This window comes from Oreochromis niloticus, linkage group LG17 (assembly GCF_001858045.2).
Source record: "Oreochromis niloticus isolate F11D_XX linkage group LG17, O_niloticus_UMD_NMBU, whole genome shotgun sequence".
Lineage (NCBI taxonomy): Eukaryota > Metazoa > Chordata > Actinopteri > Cichliformes > Cichlidae > Oreochromis > Oreochromis niloticus.
In genome coordinates this window covers 9,852,252-9,862,792 of record NC_031981.2, presented here as the reverse complement: position 1 = coordinate 9,862,792, position 10,541 = coordinate 9,852,252, and the positions used below count along the sequence as shown (strand labels likewise).

At 41.3% G+C, this 10,541-nt stretch overlaps 2 long non-coding RNA genes across 3 annotated transcripts; one reads left to right on the top strand and one right to left on the bottom strand.

The window, feature by feature from the left end:
* Nucleotides 1-119: 119 nt before the first annotated feature.
* On the top strand, nt 120-1,086 carry LOC112842666 (uncharacterized). The gene is made up of 2 exons (XR_003214594.1): nt 120-228; nt 333-1,086. It is a non-coding gene; the product is annotated as an uncharacterized LOC112842666 (long non-coding RNA).
* A 5,661-nt stretch (nt 1,087-6,747) lies between these two features.
* On the bottom strand, nt 6,748-10,075 carry LOC102078788 (uncharacterized). 2 transcript variants are annotated; one of them, XR_001224363.3, is made up of 5 exons: nt 9,703-10,066; nt 8,562-8,942; nt 8,116-8,365; nt 7,035-7,201; nt 6,748-6,906 (listed from the first exon to the last, which is right to left on the bottom strand). It is a non-coding gene; the product is annotated as an uncharacterized LOC102078788 (long non-coding RNA). The 2 variants fall into 2 exon arrangements; XR_002056680.2 differs by having other exon boundaries at nt 7,035-8,365; nt 9,703-10,075.
* Nucleotides 10,076-10,541: the final 466 nt, after the last annotated feature.

The following is a 10,541-nucleotide window of genomic DNA, read 5'->3' as shown; positions in this document are numbered from 1 at the left end:
GCCTCAGTCCAGATCACGGCAAGCCCTCTTTCCTGGTTGGTTGACGAAGACCGGATCGACCAGGAAATTTTAGATTTCATGACACTAGATGGCGCCAGACCGCCATCAGGTCCGACCAGGTTTTCCTCTGGCTCAGTGTTGTGTTTGTTTCTATGGAGGGATGCTGTCAGGGCCGTAACCAGAATGTAGACTTTACTGAGGCCCGCAATTTCTACTGCTGGAGAGCATGTAAGCACATTCGCCTATAACTGATCACATGGCTGATCACAGTTTCATGCTCATCTCTGCCTGTCTGAACAACCCTGCTCCATGTTTCCCCTCTCTGATTTCAGATCAGCTGCACTGACTTCTCATATTCTTCAAGCTGCTGGACCCCCTGCAGTTTGCTTACCAGGAGAAGGCGGGTGTGGAAGATGCCATTCCCTCTGTGGTGCACATCTGGTGCTGTGAGGATCATGTTTTTTCTATTTCACCAGAGCTTTCAACAATATCCAACCACTCCTATTGAGAGACAAACTGACTGAGATGGAGTGGACCCAAACCTCTTCTGAAACAGTGACCAGCAAATCTGGTGCAGCACAGGGCACGGTGTGCTCTCCTGCCTCTTTCACCTTGTACGCCTCAGACTTCAAATACAAATCGCAGTCATGGAGAAGGTTCAGATGAGAAAAGAAATGTCATGGCCCATGGTTGATCACGCCTCTTAGTATCTTGAGCCTTCATTTCTTTCAGTTAATGTTTGTATTTTGTTTAGTTTCTTGCTATTTCCTTAGTCTTTCCTCCGTGCCCATATGTGTCAAGCTTGTATGTTTAGTTTTCAGTTTTACTTTCCCTGGTCTCATTTACCCCGTCTACCTTGATTGGCTCTGTGCATTGTTTCTCAGCTGTGATCACTTCCAGTTCAGTAGTTATTCTTTGTCAGTGCATTTCATGTTTCCAGTTAGTTTTCTGTCTGTTTTCCTGCTCTCTTGTTACCCTTCGGACAGTTTCTTCGTTTGGGGATCCTCTTTCACAACTCATGACAAGCATCCCCGGACCATCACACTACCACCACCATGTTTGATTGTTGGTGTGATGTTCCTTTAATGAAATGCTGTGTTAGTTTTATGTAACAGGACTTAAATGTTCCAAAAAGTTAAAGTTTTGTCTCATTGGTCCACAGAATATTTTCACAAAAGTCTTGGGGATCATCAAGAAGTATTTTAGCAAATATGAGATCGGCCTTTGTGTTCTTTTTGATCAGAATTGTCTTCTCTTCAGCTACCTCTCCTCCTTCAGAATTACAGCATCCACTTCTGGCCCATTTTTTTTCCTATAATTTTGTTGTACTTTGCTTTGTTTAAACATTAAGTGAATTAACACAAAGCCAAAACTGGGAGCTAGCCAGAAGCTGGAAAAAAAGTACACAAACAGTACCAGACCCGCAGTGCTGAAGGAAATCTGCCTCTTTTAATAATAAAGTTACTTATGCCCTTTTTTCATATTAAATCTATATGTGACTTTTCCCATCACCAGGATCTCCTCAACACCAGCAACCCAAGTCTATAGCTCAGTGTTTCAGTTCCCGGTTTGAATTCATCATCATGGGTGATCCATCTTAGAACTCCAAGTCCTTATCCTAATTACAACTGCTTTACAACTGAGTACCATTTATCTAAAGTAAACATTATTATTGGAGGCTTTATAGTCTCGGGCCTCAGTCTCACCAGTACTGGTATGGATCTGTTTTTTTAATGGCTTGAGTATCTTTCCTCAAAGCAGCATCAGTAATATAACACTAATCAGAATCAGAATCAGCATACTTTATTAATCGCTAGGGAAATTATGTAGGTTACAGTTGCTCCTGTACCTTAATATGAACAAAAACAGACTTAACTATTTAACAATACAATATGTTAAGGTATAAGGAATAGCACAATATATACAAATCACCAAATAATAAATATCCAGGTTTGGCAGATGTGATTAAAAATAAAAAAATTGACAGCAACATTACCGAGTAAGAAAGAGTGTGTGCAAAAAGGATGTAACTATTGCAGTGTTTACAGTGTATTAGATGGAGGAGTTGTACAGGGAGATGGCCACAGGCAGGAATGATTTCCTGTGTTGTTCAGTGGTGCTTTTTGGTAATCTCAGTCTCTCACTGAACGTGCTCCTGTGACCGACCAGCATGTCATGGAGTGGGTGGGAGGTATTATCCAACATTGTCTTTATCTTGGACAACATTCACCTCTCCGACACCACGTTAAGGGAGTCCAGCTCCATACCCAAAACATTACTGGCCTTGCGGATCAGTTTTTTGTGTCTGTATAGACATACAGACTCAGACTCAACATATAGACATACATAGTAGTCAAGTTGATGTAGTTGAGCTTGAAAATATATATTCGGAAGTACCATCCATCCATTTTCTTCCTATTATCCGGGGCGGGGTCATGGGGTTTGCAGCCTAAGCAGAGAAGCCCAAACCTCCCTATCCCCAGCCACCTCCTCTAGCCACTGTCGACCTCTGAGATGCTCCCCATGTAATCTCTCCAGAGTGTCTATGGTCTGCCCCGAGGCCTTCCTGGTCAGACATGCCCAGAACATCTCACCCAGGCTCAGAAGTACCATTAGATCTTTATTTTTAGATAGTTGTAGTATAGTGTGACAGATCCTAGGTCTCTTTCTATCCCATATACATCCAGAAATGAGTTTATCCCATCTATGGAATTGAATTGGTGTTATATCTGCTGGCACTGATTAAAATAGGCATAGTAACAAATAACTAGAAATAAATTAACAAACAAAGAAACAATAGTAGATGTGGCATATATTCAGCTTTATTACAGTTAATTCTAACATTTAATCCCAAAGGGTGGTTAAACCATCATTCAAAGTCTTTTCTTATGTTGGTATCAATATAGTCATGATTGCTTTGGTATAGTTTTAACAGATTTATTTATTTTTTTTTTAGCTACATTCAGATATTTGAGAGCTTTATCTTCTTTTGATCTGTTAAAGGGCTGGGTACTTGCTAAATGTATCTAATATTTGGATCAACCGAGTACAGGGGTAAAGAAATCATAACATTGTCTAAGAATGAGCTTATGGTGTGTATTTGATTGTATTCCAGTTATGAGTTTACTTTGCTGGATCATTTGGGTAAGTTGTTCAATATACAGAGGAAACAGCGTAGGACTGAGACAACAGGCCCATCTAATCCCCTCTCCACTACAAAGCTCTTTATAAAAAGATCCTTTGACTTTTATGCTGGCTGTGGGTTTGTTACAGAGAGAACTAATGCACTGAATTGATTTTATATCGCCTGCTTTCAAGCATAGAGACACAGGAATATCGACTGAAGATGGTTCGCATCATGTTGACACCTACCCCAGCCTTCCAAAGGTCACAATTACTTCAGGCTGGAGAGATGATCTTCATGAGATGTAATGAATTGGTGAAGTGCAATTATTGGTGCAGAAAAGAACAAGAAAAACTCAGTGGATGCTTGTTCCTGGACTTCAAGCAGAGCAGTGGCCTTTTACTGCAAGCTCACCTCGTCTTCCTGTCTCTCTTTGCTTTCACTATTCAACGAAGGCAAAAATGCCCCCCAAAATAATATAAAAGATCATCATCACCCAGCATTTCCCACAAGGGAGCCTACGGTCAGTAATAAAGCTCAATCAAAGTGAATCTTGTGTCTTCATATAGTTTCTATAACTGATTGCAGACCGAATCTTGGGACTGATAAAGCACTACATGTCTGACATAGACTGGACAAAAAGGACTTGTATTGTGCATAATCTATTATTTCGGATGACTGTCCAAATGAACGTGTTTTATAATGAGGAGTTGTGTATTTCTAAAATTTTAGAAAGTAATATTTTACTTGTGTTGAAACATCATGTTGTATTTAAAGAAATTGCCTTTTGGAAATAAAGTTCAATCACCCAATCCTCAGTGGAAGCTTTCAAACTAAAGTCTTAAAAATACACCTTGAGCCCACTATTGTTCAGGATGAGAGAGTTGTATGGAGGTTCACCCAAATCCTTGTTTCAAACAAATGTGTTGATGAATAGTAGATGAGCTTCAGTTTATATCCTGGTCAAGCTATAAGAGCTGTCGTCGAGTACACTGTGAAGACTCATATGTGTAGGTGCCTGCTTGACTCCTTACTTAGTTAAGCAAGCACCCACAGATGCAGAGTCTCGGCTTTCCAGTATTCTCTCCACTGTCCTATCAAAATAAAGACTAAAAAGTTCAAAAAACATATTAACATATACAACAATCGTAATATGAGGTATAGACACAAGTGATTTAGGTGTATCACATTTAATATGCATTTAAAAATGCATTTCTGTAGTGATTTTTAAATTCTTCCTTTTGTTTTTCCCTCTACTGCATCGTCATCAGTATCAAATGATGCTCGCTTACTTGTTAATGTGGACAGGATGGAAACTTTCATGCAGAAAACAACAGACCAGGCATCACAACAGAAGCTGGTAAAAAACATTAGAAGGAAGCTAAGCTTTCTTTCGTTCCATTAGTTCCATACAAATGCAAATATTACATCTTTCTAGTGCATTTATCCAGTGACGACCATTCTCAAAGCACCAACAGCTCATTTATAAGTGTTTGGTCCACGGGACAGTTTTACTCAAAATCCATTATGTCCATGAATTAGGACATGGCCACCTTAATTTGGGTCATCCAGAACACCCATTTACAGTAACGTGCGATATTAGCGCACAAACTTAACACTTAAATTCAGTGCACAGGAACAAAATCTACATTTTAATACACTATCCAAATGCAAATTATTATTTTTAGCATCAAAACTTGTCCTGACACTCAAATGAACGACATCTGTAACAAACTGTGTCTCCAAAAGCTCCCACAGCCACTTTGCTAGATGTTCTTGTGGACTTTGAGATGTATTTTCAGGTTGGATTTCTGAGCAAACGTCTTGTGACATGTTACACACCTGTGAGGCTTCTTTCCTGTGCGCGTAAACATGTGTTCCTTCAGTCCTGTACAACTACTGAACATTTTGTTGCACTGTGAGCAAGGCTAGGGCCTCTCTCCCGTGTAGGACTGCCGATGTTGCATCAAGCTGTATGTGGTAGGGAAGAGATTTTTGCAGAATTCACAGATTTGGCCGTTCCCCCGCGTGACAGCACGAATGCACCAGCAAGGCTCTGGAACTACAAAAGGACCTACTGCATGTGCTGCACAGGTATGGCCTCTCTTGCCCGTGCATCCTGAGGTGGATGGTGAAAGGATAACTCTGTGTGAATTTTCTGTGTACGGACACTCGCCTGTGTGAATGCGCACGTGAGACTTGAAGACCGAGTTCGTCAGGAACTTTTAATCGCAGTGCGGACAGTGATGCGGCCTCTTTCCACGGTGACACAGAAGATGAACTTTATGTGAGGAGTGGCTATTAAATCTTTTATCACAAAGATGGCAAGCAATGGGCGGGACTCCAGGATTGGTGTGAATAAGAACATGACAATTAAGGTCTTTATGCTGCCTATATGCCTTGTTGCAATAAGGACATTTGACTGGCGGGACTGTCGATCGAGGACGCTGAAGATATCTACCTATTCGGAACCATGATAACAGGGTTGCTGATCGGAGCTGGCTTGGCCCTGGCTTATCGGAGAATTAAGAAAGTGGAACCGGCTGTTCAAACCCCCCCAAAGCTGCCCGCTGGGATTGAAACGATGGGACGAGGCGCGACTTCTCAGAATGGGCTCACTGAGTGCAGCATGGTTAAGATCTTGGAGAAGCTTACGGCTGCAGTGAATACTCAGAATAACACCTCTGAGCGTACATTGGATTACATCAAGGAAAAGTCCACTCAGAACAACACCTCTGAGCGGAAGTTGGATTACATCTTGGAGCAGCTGACTGCGGTCATGAGGTCTCAGAATCTGCTCTTTGAGCACAAGAATGACGAGACCATGGAGCGCAAGTTTGAAAACATCATGGAGAAACTCGCGGCTCTCCAACGGGAGATTGAGAGACCAGTGTCGGAGTGTTAAAGAACAGCTTTGAAATTCTCATGAGCTGTTGCAAAAGAAAAATCACCATCATAATGCGGATACCCCTTCGGCGCCAGCTGTGGGCTCAAGGCTGGAGCTGAACAAAAACTCCCTGATAACGACTGTGTTTAGTCTGTTCCTTCCCATTCCATACAAGGCCACCTGGGTTGGCTGGAAGACTGTTTACTTAGCCTGGTAGGCCGAAGGACACTGTCTCAGCTGAACTATGGACACGCATACACATACATATACTGATACTGATAAGCACTCACTGATACATCACCCCCCCTACCCCGGATCCAACGCCTGCTCCAACGCTTACCTCCCACCCGGTGTGGACACCGGATCAGCTGGAGGCGCAATCACAGATTGCAGCGGTCCCAGATCAGCTGTACACACTGGAACACTTTCCCATGTTGCTTGTCTGTGTTTACTGTGTTTATGTTGTGTGGATAGCTGTGCATTCCTGTATTATCCTTTTGTGTTACACATTTCGATGTTTTTTTTCCTTGCTACCTAGCCTGACCTGTCTCCCCAATGTGATGTTTGTGTATTGTATGTACGGTTGGCAAGGTCTGTCATCTCGGTTGTGGGCAAAAGAACTGCAACTGACAAATAAAGGCTATCTCATCTCTCATCATCATCATCATCAATGGCTTAACTGAAGAGTGAGTCAAATCATGGTATTTCAGTCTGGCTGAAGATGGAAAAGTCTTGCCACAGTCCGAACAGACGTGTTTATTTGCATTGTTCTCGCTGAATGGAGAAGACTCGACGGTGCTCTCTTCAGCAAACTTCTCGATTCCCCAGAAATCCAGATTTTCCATTAAGCTCTGTGAATACTAGAATGACCGGAAGGCTACTTCACCAGCTGTCCCTGTTGACAAAAGAAGAAAGACTTAGCCTTTAATACTCAGTATAAATTTCATGTAATAGTACTTTTTAAGATATAAAAAGAAAAGCCACAGATGCACATAATGAGTTCTGATAACCACAGTCACTCACCTGGGCCCTCAGTCCAAGGATCAGCTGAGTCTTATGTTTGTAGCCCAGAAGGTCTGGGACCATCTCTGACACCAGTGAGATGAATTTGTACAGTTTTCCTACTCCCCTACCTTTCTCTCCTGAGCAACCCGCCACATACACGCTGATATCAGCCTGAAAGGCGGAACCTAGAGGTTCAGGGAGGACAGGGGAAGATGGAAATCTGACAAACACCACATTATCACCTTACACCACAATCATCAGCCACGCCACTATACGGCGAGTTCTGCAATAACGAATACTGCGATTTAGCACCTTTTTTTTCCAACTGCAAATTATGCCCTCAAAACTAAACTTCGTCAATATGCGTTTTATCCAATAAGATAACGTTTTCTCACTTTAATCATTACGCTGCAAAATGAGACTGTCAAACATAACCAACACTGTCATAAATTCTTGCCATCCGCAGTTAAATGGAATGAACAGTGATAAATCATCGACTCAGTGTTGGGTGATTTTTCAGTTCCGACGATTTAATCCAAGTTTGCTCGGCTAACGTTATCCTAGGATATCGGTGCACTTGTGCTCTTTTCACTGTATTTCCACAGTATTCTAATTTATTTAATGAAATATTGATATCTGGTGTCCCTGTATTGATACAATATTGCAAATTAACACAATACTGTGGCTGTATTGATATGCCACAAAATTTCACCATGTAGTGGCACAGATTTGTAGAAGCTTCTTCCCACATGTTAAACCACACAGACGCAGCTATACAAACATGTTCCACTTATGGTGCAAGAGCTCAATTGTGACCACACTTTTAAATGTTTATGGACGCTGCAATTGTTACTGTCAGCACAGTCTGTGTGTCAAAAGCTACTTCAGAGTTGCCCTTGTTCATTGCACACAGGCCTCGAGAGAGAATTCAGCCGAGACAGAAATAGTAAGATAAATTCATGAAATAAGAACAATAAAATAAAAATATATATCCTTTTTTATCAAATCACATGAGCAGAACCAGTAATGTTGAAGCTCATTAATACTACAGTTCAAATAAATGCACCCCTTGGACCTGTACCCATCACAAACATCATACCCAAGTCTTGCCTCTTCCTCTGATCTTCTTTGGCCTTCTTAATAATCTTCTTAATCTCCTGGAGTTTGTTTTGAATAAAATCCTCAGTGGTCGCGGATGAGGATTTTTTCACGACAGTTGTTGATGCTGAGTAGGAGGGATTGAGTGGAGATGGCGACCCCTCTGTAGGTGATGCTGTTGAGCGGTGTGGCGAATCGCTGAGATCAACAGTTTTCTGGAGGAGGGTGACTGTATCACTGCCTTCCTCTGCCTGCAACAAATAAGAGCTTCTTATAATTTCATGTACATTTGCACATGAGATATAAAAGAAAATCTTCTTAAACCACCCATCTTTTCAGGTCAACTATTCACTGAAGGCTTGTCCCGCCTCCTCATCAATAAGGGTCTCAGTGGAAGGGTGTATGTGTGTTTGCACATTGCTCAACGCTTTGGTACTAATACGGTACCTTCAAAGATAATCGACATTGCCTCTTCTGCAGACTTGGAATTTAACTCCCATGGGCTCACAAAGTCAGAGAGCCAGCCCATCAAGGAATATATATGGGGAGCAGAAGCAAGGTTGCACAGCTTCTTCTCTTCAGCTGCAGCCTCTTCCTTGTCTTCACAAGCTTGTCTCTTAAAGATTTCCACTTTATCCGACCAGCACTTTCACTCACTCCCAAATTCTTTGCAATTTCCCTCCACAAATTGCTGTCCTTTTCCACGTCTCTATTATGTGTTAAGGACCCATCATAAAGACACGGGCAACGTTGCACCTCTTCACACAATCTCATAACGTCTATTTGGATTTTTGCAGGTTGGGTTAAAGACATCCTCTGAATTTCTGCCTGTAATGAAGACAAAAGAAAGAAAAAGACATTAAACAAACAACCTAAAGGTTTCTCACATGACATCACATGCACATGTCTCAGGAGCTGTGTGCCATTTTGACACAACCACTCCATTCCCCGACTGGCTTTTTAGCTAGCGCACATCTTCTTCACAGAATCCACAGGAATCGTTCTTTCAGTTGAACCATACATTGACTTTTAAAAGTCATTTCTTTAGCTTTGGGCAGAACTGACCAAATTCCTTTTTCTGTCCGGGTTCCTAGAAACAATGATTTTATTTTGGAAAGAATATTTATTATTCCAAAGAGGTCTATTAGGCAAAGTAGTGCAATCACATGCAACACAATGCTTATTTCTGTGAGTTAAAAATTATAACAGAATTTTTATTTTTCGCAAATACACAACAATGGCTGTATCACATCTTAGTGGGTGGGTCGCTGTCCACGTGCAGTTGACAGTCACACGCGCTCCGTCTTCTTTACGTTTTTAAGCGCTAAAAACAAAGCACTGCACTGTATTGCAAGCGATGTACGAATGGCTCTAATTTGCTATGGTGCAAAAGAAATATTCATTTTCTTTGCTTTTCTGACTTTACTACTGTAACGCGCTCATCTTGAGCAATGACACTCCCACCTCGGACATCCGAGGTAAATTGAACGCACCTTTACTGACGTTTATAATATTGTTAGTAAAGGACTTACGTTTACATAAAAAACACAAAGAAAAAACAAAACCGGGCTTTTGTCGTGTTTCTCACCTCCATCGTCTTGTATTAAACAAAGTCCACCAGCCATGACAGCGATTCTAACAACAGTGAGGCGTTCGCGGAACCGCATTCCGCCTTTTTCCTGGCTCGGATAAAACGGTTCCGCAAGCTTGTTTGTGATTTCTCGCCACGATAACAAGCGTTAATCCGTTTGTTCATGTAAAACTCATGATCTGGATCGTACAGGTTGGGATAAAGGGCAACCTGCTCAGCCAACTACTTGTCAAAGCCATTCAGAGAGGCCATGTCTCTTTGGTGTGATGGTCCCGTCTAGAAATTTGTTATTACTCTTTCGTCGAGATTTTTCGTCTTTGGGATGAACTCTGGCAGTAGGTTTCTTTTCCGGTTTAAAGCGGCGTCTTTTACCAATCAGCGTTCGACCTGTGCATAGCGTCATCCAAGTCGAGCGACTGCAGGGGAGGACGACAGGCAAGTATAAAAATTTTATTAACGCTTTTAATGTCTTTCTTCATTGTTACCGTCGTTCTCTCATTGTTTGTTTGGTTACTTAATTATTTATTCTTTTTTTTTTTTTTTTTTTTTTTTTTAAATTTTACGGCATTTTTCTCTTTCCCCTATATGTTTGTGTATTTGTACATATACATACCATATCATACCATAATTTATTTATATAGCACTTTAAAAAACAACAAATTGCCGACCAAAGTGCTGTACAGCAGAAATATAAGAAAATACAAGAATTACAAGAATTCTTGTATTATTACAAGCATAATAAATACAATAAATAAATAATAATATTTTTGTCTTAATTCAGGGATGATTCTAGGTTTCAAACTTTTAGGGGGGGCTCAGCTCCCAGTCATAATGTC